We start from the raw sequence: 15,708 nt of genomic DNA, 5'->3' as shown, positions 1-15,708 counted from the left end.
GACTAAGAGAAAAGGATTTACCGGTAGGTATTAAAATCCTATTTTCTCATACGACCTAGAGGATGCTGGGGTCACATTAAGAACCATGGGGTTATACCAAAGCTCTTGAACGGGTGGGAGAGTGCGTACGACTCTGCAGCACCGAATGACCCAACTTAAGGTTATCATCAGCCAAGGTATCAAACTTGTAAAACTTAGCAAAAGTGTTTACTAAATAGCTGCTCGGCAAAGTTGCAATGCCGAGACTCCCCGACCAGCTGCCAAGGATGAACCCACCTTTCTAGTAGAATGGGTCTTCACCTACTTCAGTAACGGCAATCCTGCCGTGGAACGAGCATGCTGAATCTTACCACAGATCCAGCGCATAATGGTCTGCATGGAAGCAGGACACCAAATCCTGTTGGGAGCATACAGGACAAACAGAGCCTCTGTTTTCCTAATCTGAACCGTTCTGGTGACATACATTTTCAAAGTTCTGACCACAGCCAGAGACTTTGACTCAACGAAGGTGTCAGTGGCCAAAGGCACCATGTGGAAAGATGAACCACCTTCGGCAGAAATTGTTGACGTGTCCTCAATTCTGCTCTATCTTCATGAAAGATCAAATAAAGGCTCTTGTGATACTGCATGGTTTGTACTGTTTTCCATGTGCTCCCAGACCTTTAAGCAAGTAGCATGGTCAAGAAAGTTCTGTTTGAAAAGAAACAACATTTACTGTCATTGTTATGCAAATAAACTTACATTAAAGCTAACAAGAAAGCACACTCGTTCTGTCTTTAAACTGATAAAAGAAACCCCAATAATATGGGGCATGCAAAAATTGAGATAAAACTCAGTTTTGCTCCTCTCCACGGAAATCTTTAATAAAAGGCGAAATATTTGTTAGTTCTGAAGAGAAACCAGAGCATGACCAAGATTCCACCTGTCGCCTGAGTGCCATGCCAGCAGTTCTCATTCAGCTGAAAGTGAGCACCCAATTTGAATGAAAGAAAGCAGATTTCTCACCAGGCTTCCCCTTGCTATAAACATGGTTTGTACTCTTTTCCATGTGCTCCCAGATCTTTCAAGCAATTAGTGTGGTCAAGAAAGTTCTGTTTGAAAAGAAACAAACATTTACTGTCATTTCTATGCAAATGAGCTTACATTAAAGCACACTCGTTCTATCTTTAAACCGATAAAATAAAACCCCAATAAGATGGGGCATGCAAAAATTGAGATAAAACTCAGTTTTGCTCCTCTCCACGGAAATCTTTAGTAAAAGGCGAAAGATTTGTTCGTTCTGAAGAGAAACCAGAACATGACCAAGATTCCACCTGTCGCCTGAGTGCCATGCCAGCAGTCCTCATTCAGCTCAAAGTGAGCACCCAATTTGAAAGAAAGAAAGCAGATTTCTCACCAGGCTTCCCCTTGCTATAAACATGGTTTGTACTCTTTTCCATGTGCTCCCAATGAAGCATGTTTAATTTAGTAATAGGTGAAAAACCATCCCTACAAAGGTGTTAATCAGATACTTGGCTTTGTGGACTCTTTTCAGAGAACAAATTTGTTAGCATAAAAATAAAGCCAGAAAATGAAGAGCTGTTTAATCACTCAATTGGATTTTTCTGCCAGCATATTTCTTTTTCTCTGCAACCCACTGCTAAATTGTGCTTCCTAGCTGTTTTTTTTATAAAATCACTTAATCAAATCTAACTGATTACATCAGAGTAGGCCAGGTACCCTACACCATAAGAGAGGGTTTGAAATTTTGACTTGTCTACTTAAATATCACCAAAATCTGATCACAAGGTCAATTACGTCCCTGGGTGGGATTGAACCACCAACTTTTTGGTTAATAGCCGTACACACTAACTGATTGCGCTACAGCGACACTTTGTGAAAGTACATACTGACAAAGGCTAATAAGCATTCATCTAGAACGTTTCCTAGAAAAACTTTAAATAGTCAATAATCTGGAGAGTTTTTGTAAGATGTTTCTTCCATCAACCAATGAAGAAACACATTGGTACTTTCCCATGATGAGTGAGTGCTTCAGGATCTCTTGCACTTACATGTGCAGCAGAGTACTGTAATGGAAGCATGCTGGGTCCATAACCCAGAGGTAGGCAGATTGAAATTATCCTCTGCTATATGCATTTTTTTTTTGTTAATTAAAGTAATCCAAAACTGGGATTGATATTTTTGCTCTTTTTATTTTACTTAAAGTACAATAACTTTTACCTTTTTAATTTGTTTTAATAGTATATAGACAGTATTGTTTTCTTTCAAAAATCCACTTAATTTTCTTTACCCGATTATTAAAATGGTAATTGACAAAAACAAACTACATTGTCACCAGAAGAGCAATACAAAATGTACAAGTGATATATTAAAATCATCTTTCCAGCTTGAATTTCAATGATGCATTGGGGCAACGATTTTGTGAGAAACATCTTACCCTTAAATAAAGATTTTCTTAATTCCTTACCTGTGTGCTAATTAGATATCACCTTTTTTTCACATTAAACAGACTTCCACATGAGAAAGCAGCAAGGATGCAGTGGCGTTAATGTTTCCTGGTGTCAACCTGTATTATTTCAGTAGATATTGAAATGAGGATGCATCTTGCTGCCTTTCCAATGAAGCAAGTTTAATTTAGTAATAGGTGAAAAACCATCCCTACAAAGATGTTAATCCGATACTTGGCTTTGTGGAAACTTTTCAGAGAATAAATTAGTTAGCATAAAAATAAAGCCAGAAAATGAAGAGCTGTTTAATCACTCAATTGGATTTTTCTGCCAGCATATTTCATTTTCTCTGCAAACCACTGCTAAATTGTGCTTCATAGCTTTTTTTTGATAAAATCACTTAATCAAATCTAACTCTGATTACATCAGAGTAGGCCAGGTACCCTACACCATAAGAGGGGGTTTGAAATTTTGACTTGTCTACTTAAAGATCACCAAAATCTGATGACAAGGTCAATAACATCCCTGGGTGGGATTGAACCACCAACCCTTTGGTTAATAACCAAACACACTAACCGATTGCACCACAGAGACACTTTGCAAAAGTACATACTGACAAAGGCTAATAAGCATTCATCTAGAACGTTTCCTAGAAAACTTTAAAAAGTCAATAATCTGGAGAGTTTTTGTAAGATGTTTCTTCCATCAACCAATGAAGAAACACATTGGTACTTTCCCATGATGAGTGAGTGCTTCAGAATCTCTTGCACTTACATGTGCAGCAGAGTACTGCAATGGAAGCATGCTGGGCCCCTTAACCCAGAGGTAGGCAGATTGAAACTATCCTCTGCTATATGCATTTTTTTTTTGTTAATTAAAGTAATCCAAAACTGGGATTGATATTTTTGCTCTTGTATTTTTACTTAAAGTACAATAACTTTTACCATTTTAATTTGTTTTAATAGTATATTGACAGTATTGTTTTCTTTCAAAAATCCACTTAATTTTCTTTACCCTATTATTAAAATGGTAATTGACAAAAACAAACTACATTGTCACCAGAAGAGCAATACAAAATGTACAAGTGATATATTAAAATCATCTTTCCAGCTTGAATTTCAATGATGCATTGGGGCAACGATTTTGTGAGAAACATCTTCACCCTTAAATAAAGATTTTCTTAATTCCTTACCTGTGTGCTAATTAGATATCACCTTGTTTTCACATTAAACAGACTTCCACATGAGAAAGCAGCAAGGATGCAGTGGCATTAATGTTTCCTGGTGTCAACCTGTATTATTTCAGTAGATATTGAAATGAGGATGCATCTTGCTGCCTTTCCAATAAAGCAAGTTTAATTTAGCAATAGGTGAAAAACCATCCCTACAAAGATGTTAATCAGATACTTGGCTTTGTGGACACTTTTCAGAGAACAAATTTGTTAGCATAAAAATAAAGCCAGAAAATGAAGAGCTGTTTAATCACTCAATTGGATTTTTTTGCCAGCATATTTCTTTTTCTCTGCAAACCGCTGCTAAATTGTGCTTCCTAGCTGTTTTTATAAAATCACTGAATCAAATCTAACTCTGATTACATCAGAGAAGGCCAGGTACCCTACACCATAACAGGGGTTTTTGAAATTTTGACTTGTCTACTTAAAGATCACCAAAATCTGATAACAAGGTCAATTACATCCCTGGGTGGGATTGAACCACCAACCTTTTGGTTAATAGCCGTACACACTAACTGATTGCGCCACAGCGACACTTTGCAAAAGTACATACTGACAAAGGCTAATAAGCATTCATCTAGAATGTTTCCTAGAAAAACTTTAAATAGTCAATAATCTGGAGAGTTTTTGTAAGATGTTTCTTCCATCAACCAATGAAGAAACACATTGGTACTTTCCCATGATGAGTGAGTACTTCAGGATCTCTTGCAATTACATGTGCAGCAGAGTACTGTAATGGAAGCATGCTGGGTCCATAGCCCAGATGTAGGCAGATTGAAACTATCCTCTGCTATATGCGTTTTTTTTTGTTAATTAAAGTAATCCAAAACTGGGATTGATATTTTTGCTCTTTTATTTTTACTTAAAGTACAATAACTTTTACCATTTTCATTTGTTTTAATAGTATATTGACAGTATTGTTTTCTTTCAAAAATCCACTTAATTTTCTTTACCCGATTATTAAAATGGTAATTGACAAAAACAAACTACATTGTCACCAGAAGAGCAATACAAAATGTACAAGTGATATATTAAAATCATCTTTCCAGCTTGAATTTCAATGATGCATTGGGGCAACGATTTTGTGAGAAACATCTTCACCCTTAAATAAAGATTTTCTTAATTCCTTACCTGTGTGCTAATTAGATATCACCTTGTTTTCACATTAAACAGACTTCCACATGAGAAAGCAGCAAGGATGCAGTGGCGTTAATGTTTCCTGGTGTCAACCTGTATTATTTCAGTAGATATTCAAATGAGGATGCATCTTGCTGCCTTTCCAATGAAGCAAGTTTAATTTAGTAATAGGTGAAAAACCATCCCTACAAATGTGTTAATCAGAAACTTGGCTTTGTGGACACTTTTCAGAGAACAAATTTGTTAGCATAAAAATAAAGCCAGAAAATGAAGAGCTGTTTAATCACTCAATTGGATTTTTTTGCCAGCATATTTCTTTTTCTCTGCAACCCACTGCTAAATTGTGCTTCCTAGCTGTTTTTATAAAATCACTGAATCAAATCTAACTCTGATTACATCAGAGAAGGCCAGGTACCCTACACCATAAGAGGGGGTTTGAAATTTTGACTTGTCTACATAAAGATCACCAAAATCTGATAACAAGGTCAATTACATCCCTGGGTGGGATTGAACCACCAACCTTTTGGTTAATAGCCTTACACAGTAACTGATTGCGCCACAGCAACACTTTGCAAAAGTCCATACTGACAAAGGCTAATAAGCATTCATCTAGAACGATTCCTAGAAACATTTTAAAAAGTCAATAATGTGGAGAGTTTTTGTAAGATGTTTCTTCCATCAACCAATGAAGAAACACATTGGTACTTTCCCATGATGAGTGAGTGCTTCAGGATCTCTTGCACTTACATGTGCAGCAGAGTACTGTAATGGAAGCATGCTGGGTCCATAACCCAGAGGTAGGCAGATTGAAACTATCCTCTGCTATATGCATTTTTTTTTGTTAATTAAAGTAATCCAAAACTGGGATTGATATTTTTGCTCTTTTATTTTTACTTAAAGTACAATAACTTTTACCATTTTAATTTGTTTTAATAGTATATTGACAGTATTGTTTTCTTTCAAAAATCCAATTAATTTTCTTTACCCGATTATTAAAATGGTAATTGACAAAAACAAACTACATTGTCACCAGAAGAGCAATACAAAATGTACAAATGATATATTAAAATCATCTTTCCAGCTTGAATTTAAATGATGCATTGGGGCAACGATTTTGTGAGAAACATCTTCACCCTTAAATAAAGATTTTCTTAATTCCTTACCTGTGTGCTAATTAGATATCACCTTGTTTTCACATTAAACAGACTTCCACATGAGAAAGCAGCAAGGATGCAGTGGCGTTAATGTTTCCTGGTGTCAACCTGTATTATTTCAGTAGATATTGAAATGAGGATGCATCTTGTTGCCTTTCCAATGAAGCAAGTTTAATTTAGTAATAGGTGAAAAACCATCCCTACAAAGATGTTAATCAGATACTTGGCTTTGTGGACACTTTTCAGAGAACAAATTTGTTAGCATAAAAATAAAGCCAGAAAATGAAGAGCTATTTAATCACTCAATTGGATTTTTTTGCCAGCATATTTCTTTTTCTCTGCAACCCACTGCTAAATTGTGCTTCCTAGCTGTTTTTATAAAATCACTGAATCAAATCTAACTCTGATTACATCAGAGAAGGCCAGGTACCCTACACCATAACAGGGGTTTTCGAAATTTTGACTTGTCTACATAAAGATCACCAAAATCTGATAACGAGGTCAATTACGTCCCTGGGTGGGATTGAACCACCAACCTTTTGGTTAATAGCCTTACACAGTAACTGATTGCACCACAGCAACACTTTGCAAAAGTCCATACTGACAAAGGCTAATAAGCATTCATCTAGAACGATTCCTAGAAACATTTTAAAAAGTCAATAATGTGGAGAGTTTTTGTAAGATGTTTCTTCCATCAACCAATGAAGAAACACATTGGTACTTTCCCATGATGAGTGAGTGCTTCAGGATCTCTTGCACTTACATGTGCAGCAGAGTACTGTAATGGAAGCATGCTGGGTCCATAACCCAGAGGTAGGCAGATTGAAACTATCCTCTGCTATATGCATTTTTTTTTGTTAATTAAAGTAATCCAAAACTGGGATTGATATTTTTGCTCTTTTATTTTTACTTAAAGTACAATAACTTTTACCATTTTAATTTGTTTTAATAGTATATTGACAATATTGTTTTCTTTCAAAAATCCACTTAATTTTCTTTACCCGATTATTAAAATGGTAATTGACAAAAACAAACTACATTATCACCAGAAGAGCAATATAAAATGTTCAAGTAATATATTAAAATCATCTTTCCAGCTTGGATTTCAATGATGCATTGGGGCAACGATTTTGTGAGAAACATCTTCACCCTTAAATAAAGATTTTCTTAATTCCTTACCTGTGTGCTAATTAGATATCACCTTGTTTTCACATTAAACAGACTTCCACATGAGAAAACAGCAAAGATGCAGTGGCGTTAATGTTTCATGGTGTCAACCTGTATTATTTCCGTAGATATTGAAATGAGGATGCATCTTGCTGCCTTTCCAATGAAGCAAGTTTAATTTAGTAATAGGTGAAAAACCATCCCTACAAAGATGTTAATCAGATACTTGGCTTTGTGGACACTTTTCAGAGAACAAATTTGTTATCATAAAAATAAAGCCAGAAAATGAAGAGCTGTTTAATCACTCAATTGGATTTTTCTGCCAGCATTTTTCTTTTTCTCTGCAACTCACTGCTAAATTGTGCTTCCTAGCTGTTTTTTTTATAAAATCACTTAATCAAATCTAACTCTGATTACATCAGAGAAGGCCAGGTACCCTACACCATAAGAGGGGGTTTGCAATTTTGACTTGTCTACTTAAATATCACCAAAATCTGATCACAAGGTCAATCACGTCCCTGGGTGGGATTGAACCACCAACCTTTTGATTAATAGCTGAACACACTAACCGATTGCGCCACAGAGACACTTTGCAAAAAGTAAATACTGACAAAGACTAATAAGCATTCATCTAGAACGTTTCCTAGAAAAACTTTAAAAAGTCAATAATCTGGAGAGTTTTTGTAAGATGTTTCTTCCAGCAACCAATGAAGAAACACATTGGTACTTTCGCATGATGAGTGAGTGCTTCAGGATCTCTTGCACTTACATGTGCAGCAGAGTACTGTAATGGAAGCATGCTGGGTCCATAACCCAGAGGTAGGCAGATTGAAACTATCCTTTGCTATATGCATATTTTTTTGTTCATTAAAGTAATCCAAAACTGGGATTGATATTTTAGCTTTTATTTTTACTTAAAGTACAATAACTTTTACCATTTTAATTTGTTTTAATAGTATATTGACAGTATTGTTTTCTTTCAAAAATCCACTTAATTTTCTTTACCCTATTATTAAAATGGTAATTGACAAAAACAAACTACATTGTCACCAGAAGAGCAATACAAAATGTACAAGTGATATATTAAAATCATCTTTCCAGCTTGAATTTCAATGATGCATTGGGGCAACGATTTTGTGAGAAACATCTTCACCCTTAAATAAAGATTTTCTTAATTCCTTACCTGTGTGCTAATTAGATATCACCTTGTTTTCACATTAAACAGACTTCCACATGAGAAAGCAGCAAGGATGCAGTGGCGTTAATGTTTCCTGGTGTCAACCTGTATTATTTCAGTAGATATTGAAATGAGGATGCATCTTGCTGCCTTTCCAATGAAGCAAGTTTAATTTAGTAATAGGTGAAAAACCATCCCTACAAAGATGTTAATCAGATATTTGGCTTTGTGGACACTTTTCAGAGAACAAATTTGTTAGCATAAAAGTAAAGCCAGAAAATGAAGAGCTGTTTAATCACTCAATTGGATTTTTTTGCCAGCATATTTCTTTTTCTCTGCAAACCACTGCTAAATTGTGCTTCCTAGCTGTTTTTATAAAATCACTGAATCAAATCTAACTCTGATTACATCAGAGAAGGCCAGGTACCCTACACCATAAGAGGGGTTTTTGAAATTTTGACTTGTCTACTTAAAGATCACCAAAATCTGATAACAAGGTCAATTACGTCCCTGGGTGGGATTGAACCACCAACCTTTTGGTTAATAGCCTTACACACTAACTGATTGCGCCACAGCGACACTTTGCAAAAGTACATACTGACAAAGGCTGATAAGCATTCATCTAGAACGTTTCCAAGAAAAACTTTAAATAGTCAATAATCTGGAGAGTTTTTGTAAGATGTTTCTTCCATCAACCAATGAAGAAACACATTGGTACTTTCCCATGATGAGTGAGTGCTTCAGGATCTCTTGCAATTACATGTGCAGCAGAGTACTGTAATGGAAGCATGCTGGGTCCATAGCCCAGAGGTAGGCAGATTGAAACTATCCTCTGCTATATGCATTTTTTTTTGTTAATTAAAGTAATCCAAAACTGGGATTGATATTTTTGCTCTTTTATTTTTACTTAAAGTACAATAACTTTTACCATTTTAATTTGTTTTAATAGTATATTGACAGTATTGTTTTCTTTCAAAAATCCACTTAATTTTCTTTACCCGATTATTAAAATGGTAATTGACAAAAATAAACTGATGAGGATACTACTGCAGTCTTTGTTTCGTCTGTACCCGCTGAAAGAGCAGCAAAAGTTGGAGATCTTGATGGGACAGTTGAAAGGGCTTGCACTTAGAGAGGTTACTTCCTGGCCTACTGAAGAGAAGAAGACTGTGGACCAGATCCTCAACAGGCTTGCTACCACATTTGACACAAGGACAGTGTCAGAACTTAAAATGCACTTCTTTGCTCGAAAGCAACAACCAGGAGAGTCACTACGGGGCTATGCCCTCAGCTTTCAGGAAGCACTCAGAGATGTTCAGCAAGCAGACCCTGAGGAAGTGCATGACAAAGAGAAAATGTTATTGGACCAGTTCACTGAAGTTGCAAGGGGCGAATTTGTAAAAACTCAGCTGCGACTATTGAGATTGCAGAAGCCTGGAAGCACATTCCTGGATTTTAAAGAGGCTGCGATTAAAGTTCTAGGCTCCAGTCTTACTTCAGGGGCTGTTCCACAAGAGTCTATTCCAGAGATGCCACGGTATCAAGAGAATTCTGATGCCCAGGAGTCAAGTTTTAAAGGAGCTACTTACCCACCTACAGTAAAAGGAGTGACAGTGCCATGTTCAAAGACATGCATATTTGACTCTTCTAGTGAGTTACGAAGTCTGCTGGCTGAACTGACACGTGGTGTGACAGAGATGCGCAGAGACCTGCAGATTCTGAAGAGACAGCAGGCACTGCTCCATGAAGAAATGGAATGGTGCCAGGAGAGGAGACCACTGAACAGTTCCCAATGGGACCTACATAGAAACAGGGAGACACTTTTTTCCAACCACTTTGCCTCCCAAAGGCGACCCATTTTTCAAAGCTGTGAAGGAAGCGGACAAATTAAGAGAGAATTTGAGCAGCCAGATCATTTAAACTCCAAATTCATGTGGTTAACCCGTTATGTTAGCCAATGCCCGGTGGTTCAAGTTTGCATCAATGGAGTCTCAATGCCCGCTCTCTTAGACACTGGATCACAAGTGACCACAATACAAGCAACACAGTTTGAGCAGCATTGGACTGAGGAACAGATGTTTCCGTCAACTTCCACATTGATAAACCCGATTGCAAGCAATGGGCACTGCATCCCTTGCAAAGGATACTGGGAAGATGAAATTCAAATCGGACGAACAGTGCTACCACAGCAAGGCTTCATCATCACCACTGCCCAAGATGATGGATTGCCTCCAGTGATAGTGGGCATGAATGTGTTGCGGAACTGCTGTGAGGAGCTCGTAGCAGCACTCCAAGGAGAGTTTCAAACTGACAAGCTCCAGGAGAAACAAGGCCTTCAACCTGGGATAGCCAAACAAAAGGGAAGAATGATAACAGAATTATCTGTAAGAGAGGAACATGAAAAAAATAAGGCCAGCCAAATAATGATAGAAATGCCCATCTCCAGTGTCCAGATTATCCGAAAGAATGCTTCAATGTTAGGCATGAATAATATAGCATCCAGTTCTAGAAACTGTGAGCAACCTATTCAAGGAACCAGTTTTGACCACCTGCAAGATAAAAGTCAGATGATAAGACACCTCAAAGCCTTACTGAAGATTGGGAAATACCTGACCAAGCGACAAAGGCAAGAATCCTCGCCAGAACTCCTGAAGTTGTTGAGACAGCGAGAAAGGCTGTTTGAAGAGAAAGGACAGTTGGTTCGATGTAGTGTGGATCCTAATACTCATTACAAGTCAGGTCACCCTGGGTGCAAAAGGATGGAAACAAGCATCTGGAAAAAGTTCTTTTGGGTTGAAATGAGGGAAGACATCAAGAGATGGTGCCGAAACTGTCCAACCTGTTCTGTAAGAAGAACCTTGCTGCCTCTTTCTCTCCAGAATCCATTGTCCCAAACTAGCTGTGATACTGAATCCCAAGATGGAATGGAAGAGGCTCATAAAATGTATTTACAGCAGACTAAGGTGGTTTGTCACCGACAAGGAGGCAAGAAGACTAGGGCTTGCAAAACAGAAAACCACCATAGTCAGCTGCAGTTTTGTACAGCATGTCCCAAAGACAGTTTAGAAAGAGTTCAATACTCATCCATGGCAGGGGGGTTGAGGTTTCCTAGACAAACTTTTCAAGACCATATACTGTCCAGATTTCAACCGATTGCTCCAGGAGCATGTGTTAATGTACTATAGCACAAAAGGAATTATACCTATCAGATACTGATGTTAAAAATGTTGATAAATGTTAATGTTTCAGACATAATCTGTGTTCACTAATGAATGTGACTGGATATAGTGAGAAGTTTATATAGGGATAAAACCAAAATGCGTGAGGACACGCATGTTTTGGGGGGGGGCACGTGTGATATCCCATAACAACAAGGACATTTTTGACAACAGTGTAGTTGCCTGTGCCATTTTAAATAAAGTTTATTTAAAAGAAAATTGAACAGCAGTTTGAGAAGTCAGTTGGAGCCATGGTGAGGAAAGAGCTGGCGACGCCATTACGCAGAGATGAGCAGCTGAGAGAGGGGAGACAAATAAGCTGAAAATTGCATGAGAGAGTAAGCAGTAGTGCAAAATACAGCAGTGGAAGTGCAGCAATTAACAAGTAAGAACGCCATGACACTCTCAGCCAAGAGAGTGCACAGCAAGTGTCAGAGACAGGAGAGTATAAAGCCTTTATACCAATGCTGACTGGCCTACATCTGAGGGGAAACTGCCTCAGAAACATCTATTGACTGGGTGAGATAAATCCATATTTATACTGAAACCTACTCCACTGCAAAGGACATTATCCTATATTTACTATACCTATGCAGCGATTTACATGGGAAGCAGCTCCAGTTTGTTTTAAACAATCATCTTTACTACACAGAGCTACAATATTTTGTTCACAGCTAAAGGAGACAATAGCTGCATATAACTATGTAACAACATAACCGGGCCCCAACGTGCACATAGAGACTCCCTGCAGTGACACCAATGTTATCTTGGACTTAAATATTGTCTGCATAAGTTGATTTCTATTACTAAGCAACATAGTATTAATCTCAGATTTAGTTATATTACCATTTGTGTAATGACTTAAAGTGTATATGGTGTCTGTGTTTAAGTTGCTTGAATCAAATCTTTCCCTTCCCTACTGTAATCAGTTCCTTTTCTGAGTTATGTGGTAAACCATTTATTCTTTCATACAAAGCCCTGCCTGCCTTTCTTTGTGTCTGGGGAAACCTTGCCTCTCTGCCAGGAATAGAGAAGAGCTGCTGCTGAAGGAGGAATAGTCCATCAAGGTATCCCTGACCTGTTCCACATAGTTTACACACTTGTTATACCGGGGTGTTACATTGTGTGTGACTGACCTTAGGAAGAAACCGGAGCCTCCGCTGCAGTGACCCAGCAACCAGGGCACGGGAGTATACAGTGCCGCTGGGAGTGATGAAGCTGCAGTAAAGATGTCTATTAGACCTAGCCTGCTGCAGCCCTTGTAGATTCTCATAAAAAAAGTTCTTCTTTTCTTGTCAAAATTAATAGCTAAGAATAGGCTGCTTGAGGCAGGCCCCTGTTAAGTGGCCTGCTACTGAAGGCAACAACTACAAACTGAGCTCCCTGTTCATGGAAGCGGGGTTATAGAGGAGAATGCGCTGAGCATCTTGGGAACAGTCAAAAGCTTTGAGCCGGTTGGTGCCTCAGATCAAGATCCTACTCTACACCCCAATGTGAATCCTTGTGGAGTCCAGTGTACCCCACAGAAGAAATTAATGTGTCACACCCATTGGCAGCAACCTTAGAATAGCTGCTGATGGGCACAATTGAGAAAGGAAGGGGGGGGGACATTTGAATCCAGCACATAGATGCAATTCAAATATGTAATTTGAACCTTCCTATTTTAAAATATAATGGATGAACCTCACCCTGTGAGAACAATCTTCATGATATAGAGATCTCATATGCAAAATAAGTATGAGTTGGGATAGGGCTGGGGAGGGTGGCTGCTCGGGCAGCCCCTCCCCCGTCAAGTTAAGGAGATTCAACTGAGGAAGCACAAGGGAACTCTCGTCTGGGGACAACAACTGCAGGGAGACCACATCTTTTCAGATGAACATGGGAGGGCGGAAGGCTGCCTAATACTGAAGCACCATCAAATATCAAACCATATGCAATAACTAGTACAAGCATTCCTGGGGGAAGGTCTGCAGGAGACGAATTTGCATACGGTGATGTCATCCAAGCAGTGGGCCAAAGTTGGCTGGAACCCTCATCTGCATATGAAAAGAGAAAAGGGTTATGCAGGGCATGGCGGCATTTTGCGGCGCTTGGATGACCCCTAGTTCGCATTAAACACCTCCACCCTCCTTCGGTGTGGGGCTCATGTTGACTATGCCCCAGCCCCTGAAGCATTCAAGCTGATTTCTTGCAGCAGCTGGGCACTGTAACAGCTCCAGAGCTGCTCTGTAAGGCAAATAAAAGGGTGTGGGCCCTGCAGCACTACCTGTAGTTCGCATTGTGCGTTGGAAGGCACAAAGTAAGCAGACGGGAGAAGTCAGGATAGTGCGCAAGGGCATAGAAGGGAGCGGCTCAAGAAAAGAGAAGTGGAAACAGACAGCAAACTAGGCTGGAGAGAGACCTGAGACAAAGAGATCTGAATTATACGAGAGCCGACCAGGGGAAACACAAATTATGCAGTCAAGTTTCCCACATTTGGGGAAATCGCAGGGGCAGCACAGCCAGAGTGCAATGGGTGAGCCTTGATCTTGGAGAAGCACCTTCAAGATCATAGTATCTCACCTGGCAGGTAAATAGGAGTTGGGCTAGAGCTGGGGAGGGTCGCTGCTCGGGCACCCCCCTGTCAAGTGAAGGAGATCCAACTGAGGCAGCACAATGGAACTCTCGAAAGAAGAACAAGGCTAGAGGAAGATCTGAGACAAAGAAATCTGACTTTTACCAGAGCTGACCAGCGGAAAACACAAACACAGTCCCCCACTACCACAAATAATGCAGGCGAGTTTCCCACATTTGGGGAAATCACAGGGGTCAGCATACCCAGAATGCAATGAATGAACCTCACCCTGGGTGAACAATCTTCATGACCATGGTGTCTCCTATGCAAAATAAGTATGATTTGGGATAGGGCTGGGGAGGGCCGCTGCTCAGGCACATCTCTGTCAAGTAAAGGAAATTCAACTGAGGCAGCACAAGGGAACTCTCATCTGGGGACAACAACTGCAGGGAGAACACATATTTTCAGATGAACATGGGAGGGCAGAAGGCTGCCTAATACTGAAGCACCCCCAAACAACAAACCAAATGCAACAACTAGTGCAAGCATTCCTGGGGGAAGGCCTGCAGCAGATGGATTTGCATATGGTGATGTTATCCAAGCAGTGGGTCAAAGTTGGCTTCAACCCTCATCTGCATATGAAAAGAGAAAAGGGGCGTGCAGGGCATGGCGGCCTTTTGCGCTGCTTGGATGACCCCTAGATCGCATTAAACACCCCCACCCTCCTTTGGTGTGGGGCTCATGTTGGCCATGCCCCATCCCATGAAGCATTCAAGCTGATTTCTTGCAGCAGCTGGGCACTGTAACAGCTCCAGAGCTGCTCTGTAAGGCAAGTAAAAGGGTGTGGGCCCTGCAGCACTACCTGTAGTTTGCATTGTGCATTGGAAGGCACAAAGTAAGCAGACGGGAGGAGAAGTCAGGATAGTGCACAAGGGTATAGAAGGGAGGGGCTCAAGAAAAGAGAAGTGGAAACAGACAGCAAACTAGGCTGGAGAGAGACCTGAGACAAAGAGATCTGAATTATACGAGAGCCGACCAGGGGAAACACAAATTATGCAGTCAAGTTTCCCACATTTGGGGAAATTGCAGGGGCAGCACACCCAGAGTGCAATGGGTGAGCCTTGCCCTGGGAGAAGCACCTTCATGATCATAGTATCTCACCTGGCAGGTAAGTAGGAGTTGGGCTAGAGCTGGGGAGGGTCGCTGCTCGGGCACCCCCCTGTCAAGTGAAGGAGATCCAACTGAGGCAGCACAAAGGAACTCTCGAAAGAAGAACAAGGCTAGAGGAAGATCTGAGACAAAGAAATCTGACTTTTACCAGAGCTGACCAGAGGAAAGCACAAACACAGTCCACCACTACCACAAATAATGCAGTCGAGTTTCCCACATTTGGGGAAATCACAGGGGTCAGCATACCCAGAGTGCAATGAATGAACCGCACCCTGGGAGAACAATCTTCATAACAATGGTATCTCCTATGCAAAATAAGTATGATTTGGGATATGGCTGGGGAGGGCCGCTGCTCAGGCACATCTCTGTCAAGTAAAGGAGATTCAACTGAGGCAGCACAAGGGAACTCTCATCTGGGGACAACAACTGCAGGGAGAACACATATTTTCAGAT

The 15,708-nt window shown here is 39.8% G+C and overlaps 6 non-coding genes across 6 annotated transcripts; all 6 read right to left on the bottom strand.

The window, feature by feature from the left end:
• Positions 1 to 792: 792 nt before the first annotated feature.
• Positions 793 to 908, bottom strand: LOC135021918 (U5 spliceosomal RNA). Its single transcript, XR_010219114.1, has one exon. It is a non-coding gene; the product is annotated as a U5 spliceosomal RNA (small nuclear RNA).
• A 275-nt stretch (positions 909 to 1,183) lies between these two features.
• LOC135021898 (U5 spliceosomal RNA) lies at positions 1,184 to 1,299 on the bottom strand. Its single transcript, XR_010219093.1, has one exon. It is a non-coding gene; the product is annotated as a U5 spliceosomal RNA (small nuclear RNA).
• Positions 1,300 to 13,945: 12,646 nt separating this feature from the next.
• LOC135021885 (U1 spliceosomal RNA) lies at positions 13,946 to 14,108 on the bottom strand. Its single transcript, XR_010219082.1, has one exon. It is a non-coding gene; the product is annotated as a U1 spliceosomal RNA (small nuclear RNA).
• Positions 14,109 to 14,260: 152 nt separating this feature from the next.
• On the bottom strand, positions 14,261 to 14,424 carry LOC135021742 (U1 spliceosomal RNA). The gene has a single exon (XR_010218959.1). It is a non-coding gene; the product is annotated as a U1 spliceosomal RNA (small nuclear RNA).
• Positions 14,425 to 15,098: 674 nt separating this feature from the next.
• On the bottom strand, positions 15,099 to 15,261 carry LOC135021771 (U1 spliceosomal RNA). Its single transcript, XR_010218988.1, has one exon. It is a non-coding gene; the product is annotated as a U1 spliceosomal RNA (small nuclear RNA).
• A 152-nt stretch (positions 15,262 to 15,413) lies between these two features.
• On the bottom strand, positions 15,414 to 15,577 carry LOC135021722 (U1 spliceosomal RNA). The gene has a single exon (XR_010218940.1). It is a non-coding gene; the product is annotated as a U1 spliceosomal RNA (small nuclear RNA).
• Between the last annotated feature and the right edge of the window lie 131 nt (positions 15,578 to 15,708).

This window comes from Pseudophryne corroboree, unplaced genomic scaffold, assembly GCF_028390025.1.
Source record: "Pseudophryne corroboree isolate aPseCor3 unplaced genomic scaffold, aPseCor3.hap2 scaffold_373, whole genome shotgun sequence".
In the NCBI taxonomy this organism is placed as follows: Eukaryota; Metazoa; Chordata; class Amphibia; order Anura; family Myobatrachidae; genus Pseudophryne; species Pseudophryne corroboree.
The sequence above is the reverse complement of the archived record's forward strand: the minus strand, read 5'-3'. Positions and strand labels throughout refer to the sequence as shown.